Source organism: Arachis ipaensis, chromosome B09 (genome assembly GCF_000816755.2).
Source record: "Arachis ipaensis cultivar K30076 chromosome B09, Araip1.1, whole genome shotgun sequence".
Classification (NCBI taxonomy): domain Eukaryota; kingdom Viridiplantae; phylum Streptophyta; class Magnoliopsida; order Fabales; family Fabaceae; genus Arachis; species Arachis ipaensis.
Window position 1 is genome coordinate 133,724,251 of NC_029793.2, and position 21,682 is coordinate 133,745,932.

Below are 21,682 nucleotides of genomic sequence, written 5' to 3' on the forward strand. Positions count from 1 at the left end.
TTTTTGAAAAATATTTTTGTAATTTTCAAAAATAACTAAGAAAAATGAAAAAGATTTGATTTTTGAAAAAGATTTTGAAAAAGATAAGATTTTTAAATTGAAAATTTGATTTGACTCATAAAAACAACTAGATTTTAAAATTTTTTGAAAAAGTCAAATCTAATTTTCAAAATTTTAAGAGAGAAAAAGGGAAAGATATTTTTTTGATTTTTTTGAATTTTTATGATGAGAGAGAAAAACACTAAAAATGCTCAATGCATGGAAATTTTAGATCAAAACAATGAATGCATGCAAGAATGCTATGAATGTCAAGATGAACACCAAGAATACTTTGAAGATCAAGATGAACATCAAGAACTTATTTTTGAAAAAAAATTTTTATGCAAATAAAACATGTAAGACACCAAACTTAGAAATCTTTAATGCTTAGGCACTAAGAATTCAAGAATGCATATGAAAAACATCATACAACACAAAACAATATAATATGAAGATCAATCAAGAAGGTTTTATCAAGAACAACTTGAAGATCATGATGAATGCAATGCATGAATGCAATTTTCGAAAAATGCAAGATGAGTATGCAATTGACACCAAACTTATAACATGACACATGACTCAAACAAGAAACATGAAATACTTTTGATTTTTTTGATTTTTTGATTTTTTTGTATTTTCTTTTAATTTTTTCGAAAATCATTTTAAAAAAGAAAAATAAGGATTCCAAAATTTTTAATATGAATTCCAGGAATCTTATGCTCTTTAAACTAAAGCTCCAATCAAAGGGTCAGGCATGGCTTAATAGCCAGCCAAGCTTTAGCATGAATATGAGAGTAATTCATTCAATTTTTAAGCCAAAACCTCTGTCCAAAAGAATTTAGACATGGTTTTATAGCCAGCCAGGCTTCAACATGCTTCATGAAACTCTAGAATTCATTCTTAAAAATTCTGAAGAAAAATATATTTTTGAAAACATTTTTATTTTAAATTTTTTTTTGAAAACAAAGGAGAAATTTTTGAAAGATTTTTGAAAAATTTTTGAAAACTTTTTGAAAAGAAAACGAAAAGAAAGTTACCCAATCTGAGCAACAAGATGAACCGTCAGTTGTCCAAACTCGAACAATCCCCGACAACGGCGCCAAAAACATGGTGCACGAAATTGTGATCATCAATGGCGCCATCAACATGGTAAGCTCAATTGTAATCTCAACTTTTTATCACAACTTCGCACAACTAACCAGCAGGTGCACTGGGTCGTCCAAGTAATAAACCTTACGCGAGTAAGGGTCGATCCCACGGAGATTGTTGGTATGAAGCAAGCTATGGTCATTTTGTAAATCTCAGTCAGGCGGATATAGAATGGTTATGGAGTTTTCGAAAATAAATAATAAAATAGGGATAGAAATACTTATGTAATTCATTGGTTAGAATTTCAGATAAGCGTATATTTGAAAATACATAAGTGAAAGGTCCATGCATGGCCGAATGACCAGCCCCTAAAACGTGATCACAGGATCAAAAATACAATCCAGGATGTCTAATACAATAGTAAGAAGTCCTATTTATAATAAACTAGTTACTAGGGTTTACAAAAGTAAGTAATTGATGCATAAATCCACTTCCGGGGCCCACTTGGTGTGTGCTTGGGCTGATCTTGAAGTCTACACGTGGATAGGTCATTCTTGGAGTTGAACGCCAGCTTTTGTGCCATTTTGGGCGTTGAACTCCACTTTGCAACTTGTTTCTGGCGCTAGACGCCAGAATTGGGCAGAGAGCTGGCGTTGAACGCCAGTTTGTGTCATCTAAACTTGGGCAAAGTATGGACTATTATATATTTCTGGAAAGCCCTGGATGTCTACTTTCCAACGCAATTGTAAGCGTGCCATTTTGAGTTCTGTAGCTCCAGAAAATCCACTTTGAGTGCAGGGAGGTCAGAATCCAACAGCATCAGCAGTCCTTCTTCAACCTCTGAATCTGATTTTTGCTCAAGTCCCTCAATTTCAGCCAGAAAATACCTGAAATCACAGAAAAACACACAAACTCATAGTAAAGTCCAGAAATATGAATTTAACATAAAAACTAATGAAAACATCCCTAAAAGTAACTAGATTCTACTAAAAACATACTAAAAACAATGCCAAAAAGCGTATAAATTATCCGCTCATCAGTGACGTCAGTGACGACACGGGTGTTGTCTCGGAGGGTTGGAGGAGGCAAACATGAAGTGTTGAGTTAGGATTAGATTCAGAACTTGAGAACCTTAAGAACCTTAGAAATTTCAGGTTTACTTATTCCTTTAACTTTAAATCTGAGTGTAGGAGTTCTAGGAATGTCTCTGGCTTTCTTGAGACATTTTATATTAACTTTGCGAGCACCTTTACTATACTGAGAACCTCCGGTTCTCATTCTATACATATATTGTTGTTTTCAGATGCAGGACGCGAGGCATCGTACTGAGCATTCTGGAGACTTTTAGAAACAAAGAACTATCTTGGGACTCGGTGTTTGCATTTTATTTATGTTTATATATGTAAACAGATTCTCCTCTGTTTATATTTTGTATTTCGTCCCTCCTAGAGGTTGATTTGGAGAAACAGGATTTATGTTTATCTTTTGGTTTATTTTTTAGTTGTATATATATATATAGTTATATACTTGTCTCTTTAGTTTTCTATATAAGCCTTCTATCTAATCGCCTTTCGAGTGTGATGCGTTTTCAGTCTTGTTTTGATCATCCTTTCTTCCAAGGCTCCTAGTTAAAATATTCTTCATAAATATCTATTTACGTATTTTTGTTTTAGAGGTTGTAGTGCCTCACCACCTTTGATTTACGTCCTAGGCATAAGACTCTGTGTGGTAGGGTATTACAGTTGTCATTGCCAACTTCATAAACTCCTAATCTAGCAGGTAGTCTCTGCTCTCCTTGAGGTCTTCTAGATGATTTTTGCTGTTCGATTGTATCTGGTTGCCTTTCTTCTACTTCATCATTTATATTTGAAATTACAATCGGTTGCTTTTCTGTCTTTTTGTTCCGGTCCCACATGCCTTTCTCGTCAAATGTCACTTCTCTACTGATGAGCACCTTCTTTGATTCTGGATTATACAGCTTCTATGCTTTTGAGTCTGTGCTATAGCCGATAAAGATACACTTCTCACTTTTGTCATCTAACTTCTTCCTTAACTGGTCTGGTACATAGGCATAAGAAATACACCCAAAGACTTTGAAATGATGAATGGAAGGACGCTTTCCACTCCAAGCTTCCTCTGGAGTTTTATCACGAACACTCTTTATTGGACACCTGTTCAATGAATTGCTATTGTGACTGCTTCTTTCCAAAACTTTTTAGGCATTTATTTTAACTTGAGCATGCATCTGACCATATTCATAATGGTTTTCTTCTTTCTTTTAGTAACTCCATTGTGTTGAGGAGTATATATAGTTGTTAGATGGTGTTAAATTCCGTGTTGCTTAAAGTAATCTGAACATGCAAAATATTCTGTTACTATATCTGTTATGAGGATTTTGATTTTACATCTATTTTATTTTTCGACAAACACCTTGAATTTCTTGAAGGTAACACAAGCTTCTAATTTCTGCTTTAGAAAGTATACCCATGTATATCGACTAAAATCATCAATAAAAGTGATAAAGTACCTGCTACCACCATTGCTTGGAACTTCAACAGAACAAATGCTTGAATGCACAATTTCAAGTAATTTTCTAGCTCTCCATGACTTTTCTGTAGGGAATGGACCTCTATGCTTCTTTTCTATTTGACAAATCTCACAAACACAATTTGGAATACGAACCCATGGTAGACTAAAAACAAGTCCTTTTCTTGATAGGTAGTTAGGCCAAAAAAAAAAAGAAAATGTCCAAACCGCATATGCCACAGCCAACTATTATTAAGTATCATATAACTAATGCAAGAGGGATTAACATGTTGAATTTTCAATGGAAATATTTTGTTTGAAGTCATCTTTGCTTTATCTATAAACCTCCTGTTGCTGTCACACACAGTACAATATCTACGATAATTTATTATCTTATATCCCTTCTCAGATAACTGCCCAATACTCAGTAAATTATAATCAAGTTCATGAGTATATAAAATATTAGAAATATAACTTAAAGAACCAGCCTCCAATCTAATTAGTATTTGCCCTTTACTAGACATATTATTACTGTAGGCATTATCCAAGTACCATATGTTTTCATCTTCAGCACATGAATTACTTGTAAAAAATAAAGTTTGAGTACCCGGATAATCATTAGTATTTTGATACTGATTTCTTGCAATGTGTGCTTTATTGTTATTCATCATTTTTAATCTACAATCTACTGCTTTATGTCCATACCTTTCACAATAAAAGCAGTTGAAATTGGTTCGTTTTTGATAAAAATTGCCTCGATGATGGAGGAAAAATATCGGTAAAGAGTTTGTCAATAAAATCACATTGCAAGTATAGATCTAAACCAACCAATTATCCTCGGTCAACGTTTAATTAGGTTGTCACAAGTACAAACCCCAATAAAAATAAATTGAAGTATTTAAACCTTGGGTCGTCTCTCGAAGGAATTGCAGGAAAGTGTGTTTATTATTGGTTATGATGTAATTCTTTTTGAGGTTTTGAAATAAAGAACAAGAAAGTAAAATGGAAAGAAAATAAACTAATAACTAAGAAAGCTCTTAGCAAGGAAAGAGAATTAGAAGTCCTATCCTCATTATCATCCTCAATTGTGATGGTAAATGTAAATTGCCTTCACTTAGTTAACCTCTAACCAATGAAGGAAAGTCAAGTGCATACAATCAACTTGAGTTCACAAGTCCTAGTCAACTCATAGTGAGAGACTAGATTTAGTAAAGTTCAAGCTAACCGGCAATCTTTAATTACCAATCAACAAGAGGCTTTGACAATTCAAAAGTCTCCAAATCATCAACACAAACCAAGAACACAAAAATCTATTTTAAAATCCGACCAAGTATTTTATCAAACACTTGGAAGACACAAAATAAAAATATAGAAAATTAATAAGAGATAGTAAAATATAAAACTAACACATGCAAGGGATCATGTCACAAGTAACAAACCCCAATAAAAATAATCGAAGTATTCAGACCTCGGGTCGTCTCTAAAAGGAATTGCAGGGAAGTGTTCTTGTTATTGGTTATGAAATGCATATTTTTGGGTTTTGAATAAGAGACATGAAAGATAAATGGCAAGAAAGTAAATGAACTCAAATAATAAAGAGGTCTTGGCAAGGGTTGATGGTTAAGGATCTATATCCTTGTCACTAACCACAACATGATAATTGCAAGGATCAATCTCATTAAGTCATCCTCTAACAAGTGAAGGAAAGTCATATGAGCTACACCAATCCTCCTCCATAAGTCTTAACCACTCACTAATTAGCTTACTGGAGGCTAGAGTCAATGGACACCAATCATCAAGACTTAGACATTAGCAACTCAATTTTACCTAAGTTACCATCCCAAGCCAAGAACACAAAAATCTACTCTAATATCCTTCCAAGCATTTAATCAAACACTTGGAAGGCATAAAAGGAAAGCAAGATAAAATTGCAAAGAAATGTAAATCTACAACTACTAATTGCAAGGAATTAACAATGATAATTCAAATCAAAAATAAAGGAAAGCAAACATGAATTGCATTAAAGATGAAATAGAAGAAACAAGAGTGCATCAACAACAAAGTAAACAAATACAAATATTAAAGTACAAAACTAGAGAAGCAAGGGTAGAGGAACAAGAAATTGTAAAGGAAAAGTAAATCAAAGCAAGAATTAAACCTAGATCTAAGAAATTCTAATCTACATCTAACCTAAATCTAGAGAGAAGAGAGAGCTTCTCTCTCTAGAAACTAACCAAAGCATGATGTAAAACTAAACTATGTGTTCCACCCCCTTTGACTCCTCTTGAATTCTGCATGTAATAAAATGTAGAAGAGAAACCAAAGTAAAGCAAGATGGAAATCTAAATTTGGGAAGAAATAAAACTAAAAGAAACCCTAAAACCTAGAGAGAGGAGAGAGCCTCTCTCTCTAGAAACCTACATCTAAAACCTAAAGTGTGTAAAAAAAAGTGAATGAATGATTTGAATGATGTCCAGCTCCACTCCCCAGCCTCTTGTCTTCATTTTTGGGCCTAAAACTAGGACAAAAGCAGCCCAAAAATTGCCTCAAGCGAATTCCAGTTATTGCAGCACGTGACGTTCGTCACGCGTATGCGTCAGCCACGCGTACGCATTGCTTGGAAAAATTCCTGGTCACGCGTATGCATCAGCCACACGTGCGCGTCATTTGGTCATGGCTTGGTCATGCGTACGCGTCAGCCATGCGAGCGCATGGACACCAGCTTTTCAAAACTTCAATTTATTGTGTTCCTTTCCATTTTACACCAACTTTTGCATGCTTCCTTTCCATCTTCTATGCCATTCCTGCCCTATAAACCCTGAAATCACTTAACAAACACATCACGACATCGAATGGTAATGAAAGATGATTAAAATTAGCAATTTTAAGGCCTAAGAAGCATGTTTTCAATCATAGGACAAACTAGACGCCAGAATTGGGCAGAGAGCTGGCGTTGAACGCCAGTTTGTGTCATCTAAACTTGGGCAAAGTATGGACTATTATATATTTCTGGAAAGCCCTGGATGTCTACTTTCCAACGCAATTGTAAGCGTGCCATTTTGAGTTCTGTAGCTCCAGAAAATCCACTTTGAGTGCAGGGAGGTCAGAATCCAACAGCATCAGCAGTCCTTCTTCAACCTCTGAATCTGATTTTTGCTCAAGTCCCTCAATTTCAGCCAGAAAATACCTGAAATCACAGAAAAACACACAAACTCATAGTAAAGTCCAGAAATGTGAATTTAGCATAAAAACTAATGAAAACATCCCTAAAAGTAACTAGATTCTACTAAAAACATACTAAAAACAATGCCAAAAAGCGTATAAATTATCCGCTCATCAGTGACGAGGGTAGTTCCACGGGTGTTGTCTCGGAGGGTTGGAGGAGGCAAACATGAAGTGTTGAGTTAGGATTAGATTCAGAACTTGAGAACCTTAGACAATTTACCTAATTTCCGATTTAGTTTAATCCTTAAGTTTAATTCTGAGTGTCGGAGTTCTAGAATTGCCTCTAACTTTTTCGGGAGCTAATACATTATGTATGATGGCACCTTTACCATGCTGAGAACTCCCGGTTCTCATTCCATACATATATTGTTGTTTTTCAGATGTAGATCGAGAAGCACCTCACTAGGCGTCTGGAGTTTGTTGTTGCAAGCAAAGCTCGGATGTTATATTTTGATATTTTGATATGTATATATATTTCTCCTCTGTAAGTGCTTTACTTTTGTTCCTCCTAGAGGCTTTCATGGAGAAATAGGAATTTGTTTCATGTATTTTGGGTTGTATTGGGATATATATGTATATATGTATTCTCCGGCCGCCCTTGGCATCGCAGGTCGGGCCTGGAGCTTGATATTTTGTACCTTTGATACTTTACTCTTTATGTTTATACTCTTTATCCACGTTTCTCGTTTTTGGTTTTTCGTTTGCGTGCGCGTTGCGTTTTTTTGTTTTACAACTTGTTGCTTAAGCTTTTCTTCAAGACTCCTCAAATATGAATTTTCTTCAACTATTACTATATATTTATTTATTTATTTATTTATTTATTTATTTTAGATGTTGTAATATCACACCACCTCTGTTTTACGGCTTAAATATAAAGCTCTGTGTGGTAGAGTGTTACAGGTAGAATCTAGTGTTCCTGTCTCCCTCTGGGATCCATTGCTCTCTGGATTTCTGTAGCCAAAAGATCTCTTCTTTATCTAGCATGTCATTCAACTCCTTCTGAAGGGATGTATCAAGCTGATCTAAGAAAGGATTGTTCCTATAGGTGTGGTGCCTCTGGATGCCTGCCTATCTATTCATGATCCCTTTTTTGCTTGAAGATGTTCCCAAAAGTGTATCTGTTCTACTTGTTGAGTTCTGTTCTAATATTGTTGAGGTTGCTTATGAAGGTATCATTCTTCTTCCAATGCTGCCGAAGCAAATTATCATACTCAGGGTGTGTTGCCTACATAAGCTCGAATCTAAAGGGTCTATTTCTATTTCTCCCCATTCCTTGTCCCTGAGTAACAAGGAGAGGGTGGTGGTTAGAATTGGACCTAGGAAGAACACTAACAATCGCTTCTTGATGGGATAGTCTCCACTGAGGTTTACGAGGGCTCTATTAAGTCTCTTGAAAACTCTATCCTTTCCTTTCCATTACAGCCCTCTCCATGTATATATCGAGCGCAAAAAGCCTAAGTCGATCAGGCCACAATTGTTTATCGAAGCCGCAAAATTCGGGTCTAGTATCAGTGCTGCCATCGCCTTTCTTCTTTATAATGTCTTTAATTTCGTTAAAATCTCCTATTACAAGCCAATCCTTATTAGTATCCGTAATGTTTTCGATGAGAGGCCAAAGAGTTCTTCTATTTTGGTTTTGAGGGCTGGCATAGACTGCTGTGAGGCACTAATCTTCTCTCATGGGGCTTTTAACTTTTGCAAGAATAAATTGTGGATGTTGTTCAATGGGGGTAATATTGTACTCACTAACATTCCAACTATTCAGATGCCATCAGCAAACCCTTGTGCTTCTTCGACAATGTAGTAGCTGAAACCCATGTTTCTAATGGTGTTAATAGCATTATCACCACTAATCCTTATCTCTAGCAATATAACAATGTTAGGCTTGTATTGTCTCATATATTCTTTGAAGGTGTGCCTAAAAGTCGCACTAGCCGCACCTCTTACATTCCATGACATAATAATCATTGGGGAAAGTCAAAACATAAGGGCTAATTTAACTGCATGTTAGCAGTGTCCTCTCTATTCCAGCCTTTACTAGGCAGAGTATCAAAATCTAACCCTTCAACTAGCTTTGATATTTCTTTTTGAATCTCCAATCCACATCGTCTTCTTTGTTTTCTTCTTGGTATATGGGGTTAGGTGTTTTTTTTTCTTCTATTCTTTGTTGTGTGTTTTTCTCTTTATCTATAACTTGTTCAATCTGTTTCTGGGTATCATTATTAACTTTTATCCAATTTTCTTTGCAGGTTGCTATTTGTTGGGTTCTGAGGACATTTCTGGTTTCTGTTTCTGGCTGAGATTCGTTCTGAGTCCTTGTAACTGGTTCTTTCTCTTTATTTGGTCTGGTTTGGGAGCTTGTATTTTTGGTCTTGCTTCCTCTTGTGATTGCTGTTTGTGGTTCTGGTTGGGGTTTGGCTTTTGATTTCTGTTGCTGGTCTGAGTAATTGTTGCTGTGGATTTTGTTAACTTTGTTGTTTGCTTGTGGTTCCTCAATTCCTTGTTGTGGTTGTCCGACTTCAAGGACACTGAATCCTAATTTATTATCCTTCTTCCTTTCTGTGATCTTGCTAGTTCCTACTCCATTCTTTTTGCTCTCCTCTTTTGATTCTTTTTCCCCTTCTCTGTCTTTGTACCACCATCCAGGGTCCAAAGTTATCCATGCTTTAAGTCATTATGGCTTTCCCTTTTTCCTTTCCTGTGGCTTCTTCATTTTTATCTTGTTCCACTTGATTGTTGCCTCCCGCTTGGTCTTCATTGTTGGTTTCAGCTCCCACTTGATTATTCTCAGCATTAGGAGTTACATTGGTTTGCTCTTCTCTCTTTTTCCTCATCATACAATTCTTTTTGTCATGATCGACTTTACTTCATGCAAAATAAATCTGATGTATGCCTTCGTATTCTATAAAGTTTTTCATTGACCATATATCTCCCAAATAGAGGTTTGGTTAGATCAACCTCCACACATAATTTAGCAAATTTTCCTCTACAAAGATGGAAAGTATTGTAATCAACTTTGCAGGTTTTTCTAATAAGATCTCCTATCTTCCTCAAGATTTGGTCGTTATAGAGTTCTATGGGGAGCTCTAGTAATCTGACTCATGCTATAATTTTATCTATGGTTGTGTCAAGAGGGTTAAAATTTGGTTCTCATAGCCTAATAGCTAAGTAGTGATCGTATATTTTCCAGGGACCATCTAGAAAGAGCATGGTCTAGATCATCTTGAGCATAGAACTTGACTATGTAGAAGTCGTTTCCCAGATCAATAACTTCAATCCCACCAAATCTGCCCCACAAGGCTTCAACCTCCTCTTCATTGCAATGTAGCCTAGCTTTCTTCCTAACAGTTTAACTATTAGGGACCTCCACCATGATTTTCACAGTTCACGTTCTGCTGCTTCACTGATAAGGATATTAAATAGGCCTTCTCCCAAGTCCACTACTTTGATTTCCGATTTGCTAGTGTTGTCCTTCTTAATTATCCCTGTTTTCTTTTTTTTCAGTTTCAGAGACAATCTCACCTTGGCTGTCTTCTTCACTGGACATATCATCATCTTCAGAGTCAACCAGCCTGACATCAGCCCCAGGTTCATTTCCATGGACCATGTTGGCATAAGATTAGTTCTGGTTCATCTTGCATCCAGTCTTCAACTCTTGGGACGAGGATAGTGGTTCCAATAAACTCATCTTCACCCTTTTTCACTTTCTTGCTTGCAAGAGGTCACACTCTTGCTCAGTGGTTTGGTGGTCGTTCGGTATATTTTTTGGTTTCCCATTAGTAGTCATGAAGAAGGTAGAAGTTTGGAGATGAGGGCTATACAGAGAGAAAAGCAACAATCAAATTTTTATCGTAGTGAATCAAAAAATTATTATTAACTTGACCTGTACTTTATTGATTTTTATAATTTCATTAAATTTTTAATTAGGTTTTTATACTTTTTTTTAATTAGATTTCTATATTGTTTTTAATTTTGTAATTAGGTCCTTTTTATATAAAAAATATTTAAATTAATAGAATATTTCTCTCAAAATATATTCGATCAAATATCTATTTAGGTTTTTAATTATGAATATATTTAATTTGCAAAGAAATATTCAACTCTATTATAAAATTAAAATCAATGTAGAGATTCAATTAAAAAAAGTATAAAAACCTAATTAACAATTTAGTAAAACTATAAGAACCAATGGAGTAATTAAATCAAAGAATAATTTTTTAGTATCTGAAAACGAAAGGATTATACAAGAATAAAATATAAATAAATAATAAAAGAGGAAAATACTAATGGCCACTTGTATCACGTGAAACATATATCAAATAACTAATAATTTGTATATTCAAATTGACCAAGGTTAGAGAGAATTTTTTTATTTTATTTACTAAAATATATAATTTGTAACATTTTTATAAAATTTTATTGTATCTCTTATTTTATTTACAATATAAATAAAATAAGAGTGCACGTATTTTATTTATATTGTAAACGAGATAAAACATAAAACAACGTGGTTGTATCACGTTTCGTCCACAGCGTCATTTGAGTCCTTATTACGTCTATTTCTTCAACTTTTTTTTCACTTCTACCTTTTTTCTAATCATATATATTATCGAATTACTAGGAGATTATGGCGCGTGTCGATGCACATGATGCGCACATCAACCAACTGAGCGCGACATAACACATTGTTGGGGCAGGCAACTTTGAGGTTGATATTTTTTTTATGTTTATGTTAAAGAATGCACGTGTATCCATACTTAGGGTACTTTTATAAAAGTAGTATGCATTATATGTTAGGCGAATGAATGTATTATTAGTACTTAGTAATGATTTAAATGATAGGGTACGATTTTAGGTATTAGTGAAATGAATTTGTTATTGAATGTTTATTTAGATTTGTTTTTTCTTTAAACTAAGTTATTAAGTATATGTTTATTAATTTAGTTATTAATTATTTAACTAAATATTTTTAGTTAACTTAATTAAGTAACAAGATGTTTATGTTTTTAGAAATTCAAACTTTAGAGGATCCAAATCCATAATCAATAGGTCGTCTTATGGGTCATATATCGTCTCAAATTGGTAAGGAAGAAAGACCAGGACTTGGTACTCTCAAACTCAATAATTGCAAAAGCAACATGAAAAATGTTGTTGTTACCGTCTTGTGTTACTGCAATAAGCAAAACACCACCATATTTGCCATACAGGTGCGTGCCATCGATAGAGACGAATGGCTTGCAATGCTTGAATGCCTCCATACAGGCAGGGAAGGCCCAGGATACCTTATTAAACATGCTACAGTCACGCACCATAAGGTGTCTATCATAGTACGGTACGACCTTGAACTCACATATTGTTCTAGGACAATAACTCTGTAGTGCTTGCAGCAACCTAGGCACCTTATTGTATGATTCTTTCCAATCTCCGTATATATGCACAATGCCTTTTGCTTCGCTATCCAAACCTTTTTCTATACGAGGGTTTGAAGTGATAGCTTTGCCTAATTGCACCTTGTAGTATAGGGATGCTAACGGATGGGTTGGACTGTATCAATGGTAGGATGACACAATAGATAGATGAGGCTGTTGTCCAACTGTTGATGGTCCTGACTCCTGAGACATGGTTGGTGCTAAACACGTGTGCGCTCCTCCAACCCTATGCACCTCCCTAATGAAATAACACATACATGGTTGGTATTTACACAAAATATAACAATGATAAATGATATTAATTACACCACAGTTAAACGAGGCCTCACCAATATCCGAGATTCTGTCAAAGGACAATACGGAGACTTCACGGGCAACTAGCTGCATATTGCCGGCAATGAATATGGTACTTTAATTGATCCGACTCCACTACTCGGTGCTCAACACTTTTACGAATGCTGTAATTCTTCACATCCTGCATCACTGTAACTCTACTTTTGAATCTGTGGTCAACACGAAACTCCACACCACCGTCTAAGTTGTAATCGTCTTCACCCTATTCAAAAATGGAGTTTTCTCGTGCATCGCATCCAGACCCAATGTCTGATAGTGACTGGGTACAACGGATAAGGCCGAAATTGGGTGCGGGGAAGGAAAAAGATATTGAACTGATGCCTCCACCGATGTCTCGGGTACAAACTCCTCCTCACCATCATCTTCAGAAGAACCACTATCATTGCTATCCGCAACATACTCCTCGTCAAATTCCTCACCATCCACATCCATGTCTTCTATTGGACTCGCAATGTGTATTGGTGGTGGGTCGTTGGTGCACGAAATTGTGATCATCAATGGCGCCAACAACTTGGTATGCACAATTGTAATCTCAACTCTTTATCACAACTCCGCTCAACTAACCAGCAAGTGCATTGGGTCGTCCAAGTAATAAACCTTACGTGAGTAAGGGTCGATCCCACGGAGATTGTCGGCTTGAAGCAAGCTATGGTCATCTTGTAAATCTCAGTCAGGCGGATTCAAATGATTATAGAGAATTGATAATTAAAAGATGAATAAAATATAAAATAAGATAGAGATACTTATGTAATTCATTGGTGAGAATTTCAGATAAGCGTATGAAGATGCTTTATTCCTCCTGAACCTCTGCTTTCCTATTGCCTTCATCCAATCATTCATACTCCTTTCCATGGCAAGCTGTATGTTAGGTTTCACCGTTGTCAACGGCTACCTCCCATCCTCTCAGTGAAAATGGTCCAAATGCGCTATCACCGCACGGCTAATCATCTGTCGGTTCTCGATCATGTTGGAATAGGATCCATTGATCCTTTTGCGTCTGTCACTACGCCCAACACTCGCGAGTTTGAAGCTCATCACAGTCATCCCTTCCCGGATCCTACTCGGAATACCACAGACAAGGTTTAGACTTTCTGGATCTCAGGAATGGCCGCCAATAATTCTAGCCTATACCACGAAGGTTCTAATCTTATATTAGAAACCCAAGAGATATACATTCAAGCTTGTTTGCATGTAGAACGGAAGTGGTTGTCAGGCACGCATTCATAGCTGAGAATGGTGGTGAGTGTCACATAATCATCACATTCATCATGTTCTTGAGTGCGAATGAATATCTTGGAGAAGAAATAGACTTGAGTTGAATAGAAAAACAATAGTACTTTGCATTAATTCATGAGGAACAGCAGAGCTCACACCTTAATCTATGGTGTGTAGAAACTCCACCATTGAAAATACATAAGTGAAAATAGTGTTCATTGGCTTCGGCCCCAGAGGGGGAACCAGAATAACCAAGATGAAAATACAATAGCAAAAGGTCCTATTTATAGAGAACTAGTGACCTAGGGTTTACAGAAATAAGTAAATGATGCAGAAATCCACTTCCGGGCCCACTTGGTGTGTGCTTGGGCTGAGCATTGAAATTTTCATATGTAGAGACTTTTCTTGGAGTTAAACGCCAGCTTGGGCATTTAACTCCAGTTTTTATGCCAGTTCTGGCGTTTTGACGCCAGAATTTTGACACTAACTTGGAACGCCGGTTTGGGCCATCAAATCTCGGGCAAAGTATGAACTATTATATATTTCTGGAAAGCCCAGAATGTCTACTTTCCAACGCAATTGAGAGTGCGCCAATTGGGCTTCTGTAACTCCAGAAAATCCACTTCGAGTGCAGGGAGATCAGAATCCAACAGCATCTGCAGTCCTTTTTCAGCCTCTGAATCATATTTTTGCTCAGGTCCCTCAATTTCAGACAGAAAATACCTGAAATCACAGAAAAACACACAAACTCATAGTAAAGTCCAGAAATGTGATTTTTATTTAAAAATTAATAAAAATATAATAAAAAATAACTAAAACATACTAAAAACTACCTAAAAATAATGCCAAAAAGCGTATAAATTATCCGCTCATCACAACACCAAACTTAAATTGTTTCTTGTCTCCAAGCAACTGAAAATGAAATAGGATAAAAAAAAGAGAATATACAATAAATTCCAAAAACATCTATGAAGATCAGTCTTAATTAGATGAGCGGGGCTATTAGCTTTTTGCTTCTGAACAGTTTTGGGATCTCACTTTATCCTTTGAAGTTTAGAATGATTGGCATCTATAGGAACTCAGAATTTAGATAGTGTTATTAATTCTCCTAGTTTAGTATGTTGATTCTTGAACACAGTTACTTTATGAGTCTTAGCCGTGACCCTAAGCATTTTATTTTCCAGTATTACCACCGGATACATAAATGCCACAGACACATAACTGGGTGAACCTTTTCAGATTATGACTCAGCTTTGCTAGAGTCTCCAATTAGAGGTGTCCAGAGCTCTTAAGCAGACTCTTATTGTTTTGGACCACGACTTTAACCGCTCAGTCTCAAGCTTTTCACTTGACACCTTCACGCCACAAGCACATGGTTAGGGACAGCTTGGTTTAGCCGCTTAGGCCAGGATTTTATTCCTATGGGCCCTCCTATCCACTGATGCTCAAAGCCTTGGATCCTTTTTATTTAACCCTTGCCTTTTGGTTTAAAGGGCTATTGGCTTTTTCTGCTTGCTTTTTCTTTCTCTTTTTTTTCTGTATTTTTTGCCTCTTTTTTTTCGCATATATTTTTTTCTGCAAGCTTTTCACTGCTTTTTCTTGCTTCAAGAATCATTTTTATGATTTTTTAGATTATCAATAACATTTTTTCTTTTTCATTATTCTTTCAAGAGCCAACAATTTTAACATTCATGAACAACAAATTCAAAAATATGCACTGTTCAAGCATTCATTCAGAAAAACAAAAAGTATTGCCACCACATCAAAATAATTAATCTGTTTTAAAATTCGAAATTCATGTACTTCTTTTTCTTTTTGCAATTAAAAACACTTTTTTTATTTAAGAAAGGTGATGGATTCATAGGACATTCATAGCTTTAAGGCATAGACACTAAGACACTACTGATCATGTAATAAGACATAAACATAAATAAAACATAAAGCATAATTTTCGAAAAACAGAAAAATAAGAACAAGAAAATTAAAGAACGGGTCCACCTTAGTGATGGCGGCTAGTTCTTCCTCTTGAAGATCTTATGGAGTGCTTGAACTCCTTAATGTCTCTTCCTTGCCTTTGTTGCTCCTCCCTCATGATTCTTTGGTCTTCTCTAATTTCATGGAGGAGGATGGAATGCTCTTGGTGCTCCACCCTTAGTTGTCCCATGTTGGAACTTAATTCTCCTAGGGATGTGTTGATTTGCTCCCAATAGTTTTGTGGAGGAAAATGCATCCCTTGAGGCATCTAAGGGATTTCATGATGAAGAATTTTCTCATGCTCTTGTCCATGAGTGGGCTCTCTTGTTTGCTCCATCCTTTTCTTAGTGATGGGCTTGTCCTCATCAATGAGGATGTCTTCCTCTATGTCAATTCCAGCTGAATTGCAGAGGTGACAAATGAGATGAGGGAAGGCTAACCTTGCCAAAGTAGAGAACTTGTCCTCTACCTTGTAGAGTTCTAGGGATATAACCTCATGAACTTCTACTTCCTCTCCAATCATGATGCTATGGATCATGATAGCCCGGTCTATAGTAACTTCAGACCGGTTGCTAGTAGGAATGATTGAGCGTTGGATGAACTCCAACCATCCCCTAGCCACAGGCTTGAGGTCATGCCTTCTTAGTTAAATTGGCTTCCCTCTCGAATCTCTCTTCTATTGAGTGCCCTCTTCACAAATGTCTATGAGGACTTGGTCCAACCTTTGATCAAAGTTGACCTTTCTAGTGTAGGGGCGTACATCTCCTTGCATCATGGGCAAGTTGAATGCCAACTTTACATTTTCCAGACTAAAATCTAAGCATTTCCCCGGACCATTGTAAGCCAATTCTTTGGGTCTGGGTTCACACTTTGATCATGGTTCTTGGTGATCCATGCATTGGCATAAAACTCTTGAACCATTAAGATTCTAACTTGTTGAATGGGGTTGTGAGAACTTCCCAACCTCTTCTTCGAATCTCATGTCGGATCTCCAGATATTCACCCTTTTTGAGCTTGAAAGGGACCTCAAGGATCACCTTCTTCTTGGCCACAACTTCATAGAAGTGGTCTTGATAGACCTTTGAGATGAATCTCTCCATCTCCCATGACTCGGAGGTGGAAGCTTTTGCCTTCCCTTTCCTCTTTCTTGAGGTTTCTCCGGCCTTTGGTGCCATAAATGGTTATGAAAAAATAAAAAGCAATGCTTTTACCACACCAAACTTAGAAGGTTTGCTCGTCCTCGAGCAAAAGAAGAAAGAAAAGAGTAGAAGAGGAAGAAATAGAGGAGATGGAGGGGGTTTAGTGGTTCAGCCAAGTGGGGTAAGTAGTGTGTATGGTGTGTGAAAATGAAGGAGTGAAGATGGGTTTATATAGGAGTGGAGAGAGGGGTAGGGTTCGGCCATGTATGGGTGGGTTTGGGAGGAAAAGTGGTTTGAATTTGAATGGTGAGGTAGGTAGGGATCTATGGTGGATGGATGTGGATTGGTGAAGAGATTATGGAGAAGAGGGTAGGATTTGATAGGTGAGGGGTTTTGGGGAAGATGTATTGAGGTGATTGGTGAAGGGTATCTGGGGAAGGGTGTTATGGAAAGGTGTGAAGAAGAGAGAGAGAGAGAGAGAGATGAGGTAGGTGGGGATCCTGTGGGGTCCACAGATCCTGACGTGTCAAGGATTTCTCATCCCTGCACCATATTGGCGTGTAAACGCCCCCTTAATTGCCAATTCTGGCGTTAAACGCCAGGTTGCTGCCCATTTCTGGCGTTTAACGCCAGCTTTTCTCCCCCTTTCTGGCGTTTAAACGCCAGCTCTGTGCCCATTTCTGGCGTTAAACGCTAGTCTGGTGCCCATTTCTGGCATTAAACGCCCAGAATGGTGCCAGACTGGGCGTTTAACGCCCATCTGTTACCCTTACTGGCGTTTAAACGCCACTAAACTTCTCCTCCAGGGTGTGCTGTTTTTAATACTATTTTTCATTCTGTTTTTGCTTTTTCAGTTGTTTTTGTGGCTTCACATGATCATTAACCTACAGAAAACATAAAATAACAATGGAAAATAAATAAATATAATTAAATTACATTGGGTTGCCTCCCAATAAGCGCTTCTTTAATGTCAATAGTTTGACAGTGAGCTCTCATGGAGCCTCACAGATAATCAGAGCAGGGTAGGGGCCTCTCAACACCAAACTTAGAGTTTGGTTGTGGCCTCCCAACACCAAACTTAGAGTTTGAATGTGGGGATTTTGTTTGACTCTGTATTGAGAGAAGCTTTTCATGCTTCCTCTCCATGGTTACAGAGGGAGATCCTTGATCTTTAAACACAAGGGAGTCCTCATTCACTTGAAGGACCAATTCTCCTCTGTCAACATCAATCACAGCTTTTGCTGTGGCTAGGAAGGGTCTGCCAAGGATGATAGATTCATCCTTACACTTTCCAGTGTCTAGGATTATGAAATTAGCAGGGATGTAGTAGCCTTCAACCTTTGCCAAGACATCCTCTACAAGTCCATAAGCCTGTTTCCTTGAATTGTCTGCCATCTCTAGTGAGATTCTTGCAACTTGTACCTCAAGGATCCCTAGCTTCTCCATCACAGAGAGTGGCATGAGGTTTATACTTGACCCCAGGTCACACAGAGCCTTCTCAAAGGTCATGGTACCTATGGTACAAGGTATTGAGAACTTTCCAGGATCTTATCTCTTCTGAGGTAATCTCTGCCTAGTCAAGTCATCCAGTTTTTTGGTGAGCAAGGGGGGTTCATCCTCCCAAGTCTCATTACCAAATAACTTGGCATTCAGCTTCATGATTGCTCCAAGGTACTTAGTAACTTGCTCTTCAGTAACATCCTCATCCTCTTCAGAGGAAGAATACTCATCAGAGCTCATGAATGGCAGAAGTAAATTCAATGGAATCTCTATGGTCTCAGTATGAGCCTCAGATTCCTATGGTTCCTCATTAGGGAACTCCTTGGAGGCCAGTGGACGTCCAAGGAGGTCTTCCTCACTGGAAATCACTGCCTTTCCCTCCTCTATGCATTCGACCATGTGGGACGTGTTTATGGCCTTGCATTCTCTCTTTGGGTTCTCTTCTGTATTGCTTGGGAGAGTACTAGGAGGGAGTTCAGTAACTTTCTTACTCAGCTGACCCACTTGTGCCTCCAAATTTCTAATAGAGGACCTTGTTTCAGTCATGAAACTTAGAGTGGTCTTAGATAGGTCAGAGACTACAGTTGCCAAGTCAGAGTGGCTCTGCTTAGAATTCTTTGTCTGTTGCTGAGAAGATGATGGAAAAGGCTTGCTATTGCTAAACCTATTTCTTCCACCATTACTGTTGTTGAAGCCTTGTTGAGGCCTCTGTTGGTCCTTCCATGAGAGATTTGGGTGATTTCTCCATGAAGGATTATAGGTGTTTTCATAGGGTTCTCCCATGTAATTCATCTCTTCCATTGTTAGATTCTCAGGATCATAAGCTTCTTCTTCAGATGAAGCTTCTTTGGTACTGCCTGTTGCTGCTTGCATGCCAGACAGACTCTAAGAAATCATATTGACTTGCTGAGTCAATATTTTATTCCTAGCCAATATGACATTCAGAGTATCAATCTCAAGAACTCCTTTCTTCTGATTTGTCCCATTATTCACAGGATTCCTTTCAGAAGTGTACATGAATTGGTTATTTGCAACCATTTCAATGAGTTCCTGAGCTTCTGCAGGAATCTTCTTCAGATGAAGAGATCCTCCAGCAGAGCTGTCTAATGACATCTTGGACAGTTCAGACAGACCATCATAGAAGATACCTATGATGTTCCATTCTGAAAGCATGTCAAAAGGACACCTTCTGATCAATTGCTTGTATCTTTTCCAAGCTTCATAGAGGGATTCACCTTCCTTCTGTCTGAAGGTCTGGACTTCCACTCTAAGCTTACTCATCTTTTAAGGTGAAAAGAATTTGGCCAGGAAAGCACTGACCAGCTTTTCCCAAGAGTTCAGGCTTTCCTTAGGTTACGAATCCAACCATGTTCTAGCTTTGTCTCTTACAGCAAAAGGAAAAAGCATAAGCCTGTAGATCTCGGGATCAACCCCTTTGGTTTTAACAGTGTCACAGATTTGCAAGAATTCAGCCAAAAACTTATGAGGATTTTCCAATGGAAGTCCATGAAACTTGCAATTCTGTTGCATTAGAGAAACTAATTGAGGCTTAAGCTCAAAGTTGTTTGCTCCAATGACAGGAATTGAGATGCTTCTCCCATAGAAGTCGGGAGTAGGTGCAGTAAAGTCACCAAGCACCTTCCTTGCATTGTTGGCATTGTTGTTGTTTTCGGCTGCCATGACTTCTTCTTGTTTGAAAATTTCTGTTAGGTCCTCTATAGAGAGTTGTGCTTTAGCTTCTCTTAGCTTTCTCTTCAAGGTCCTTTCAGGTTCAGGATCAGTTTCAACAAGAATGTCTTTGTCTTTGTTCCTGCTCATATAAAAGAGAAGAGAACAAGAAAGTATGAAATCCTCTATGTCACAGTATAGAGATTCCTTGAGGTGTCAGAGGAAAAGAAGAATAGAAGGAGGAGGTAGAGATGAGAGAATTCGAACTTATCAAGAGGGAGAGAGTTCGAATTGCACATTGAGGAGGAGTGTTAGTCCCTTAAATAAAAGGATGTGAGAAGGGGGGAAGAATTTTCGAAATTAATTTTAGAAAGATTTTGAAATAATTAAAATAAATTTTGAAAATTTGGTTGATGGTTTTCGAAAATTAAAATTGAGAAAGTAGTTAAGTGGTTTTGAAAAAGATTTTGAAATTAAGAATAAAAAAGATGTGATTGAGAAGATATGATTGAAAATCAATTTAAAAGAAATTTTTAAAATTAAATTTGATTACTTGACTAACAAGAAATTAAAAGACATGATTCTAGAATTTAAAATTTGATCCTTTCTTAATAGGCAAGTAACAACTTGAAAATTTTGAATTAAATCATTAATTGTAGCAAGGATTTTCAAAAATACTGAAAAAATGGAAAGGATTTGATTTTGAAAAGATATGATTGAAAAGATATGATCTGAAAAAGATTTGATTTTGAAAAATTATGAAAATTTGAAAAAGATTTGAATTGAAAACAAAATCTTCCCTCTTGTGCCATCATGGCGTTAAACGCCCAGAATGGTATCCATTCTGGCGTTTAACGCCCAAAATACTACCCTTTTGGGCATTTAACGCCCAGCCAGGGTACCTAGCTGGCGTTCAAACGCCAGTTTTCCTTCCTCACTGGGCGTTTTGAACGCCCAGCTTTTTCTGTGTAATTCCTCTGCTGCATGTTCTGAATCTTCAATTCTCTATATTATTGACTTGAAAAGACATAATTTTGAAATTTTTTTGAATTTTTAATGATGATAAACAATAAAATGAAACTAATCATGGAAAATCAAGATCAAAACAAATAATGCATGCAAGACACCAAACTTATAAATTTTCATATTAGAGACACTAACAAATTGAGAATGCATATAAAAAACAACAAAACACACAAGACAAGAGAATTTAAAGATCAGAGCAAGGAAATCATCAAGAATAACTTGAAGATTAATGAAGAACATAATGCATATATTCGAAAATTGCAAGAAATTAAATAAAACATGCATGACACCAAACTTAAAAATTGACACTGGATTCAAACAGGAAACATAGATTATTTTTGGTTTTATGATTTTATAAATTTTTTTTTTTGTAATTTTTCGAAAATTATTTGGAAAAGAAAATAAAGATTTAAAATTCTTAATAAGAATTCCAGGAATCATGCAATGTTAGTCTAAAGCTTCAGTCTAAAAAGATTAGACATGGCTAGCCAAGCTTCA

At 36.8% G+C, this 21,682-nt stretch overlaps 1 long non-coding RNA gene across 4 annotated transcripts in view; it reads left to right on the forward strand.

Annotated features, from left to right (window-relative positions):
• Window positions 1-9,518, forward strand: part of LOC107619400 — a 24,117-nt gene extending 14,599 nt beyond the window's left edge. For 3 of the 4 annotated variants that reach the window (XR_002353385.1, XR_002353383.1, XR_002353377.1), the window contains one exon: window positions 9,129-9,518. This is a non-coding gene — a long non-coding RNA (uncharacterized LOC107619400). Of the gene's footprint in view, window positions 1-7,779; window positions 8,251-9,128 lie in introns of those variants that run through there. The other variant, XR_001615636.2, reaches the window with a different exon arrangement.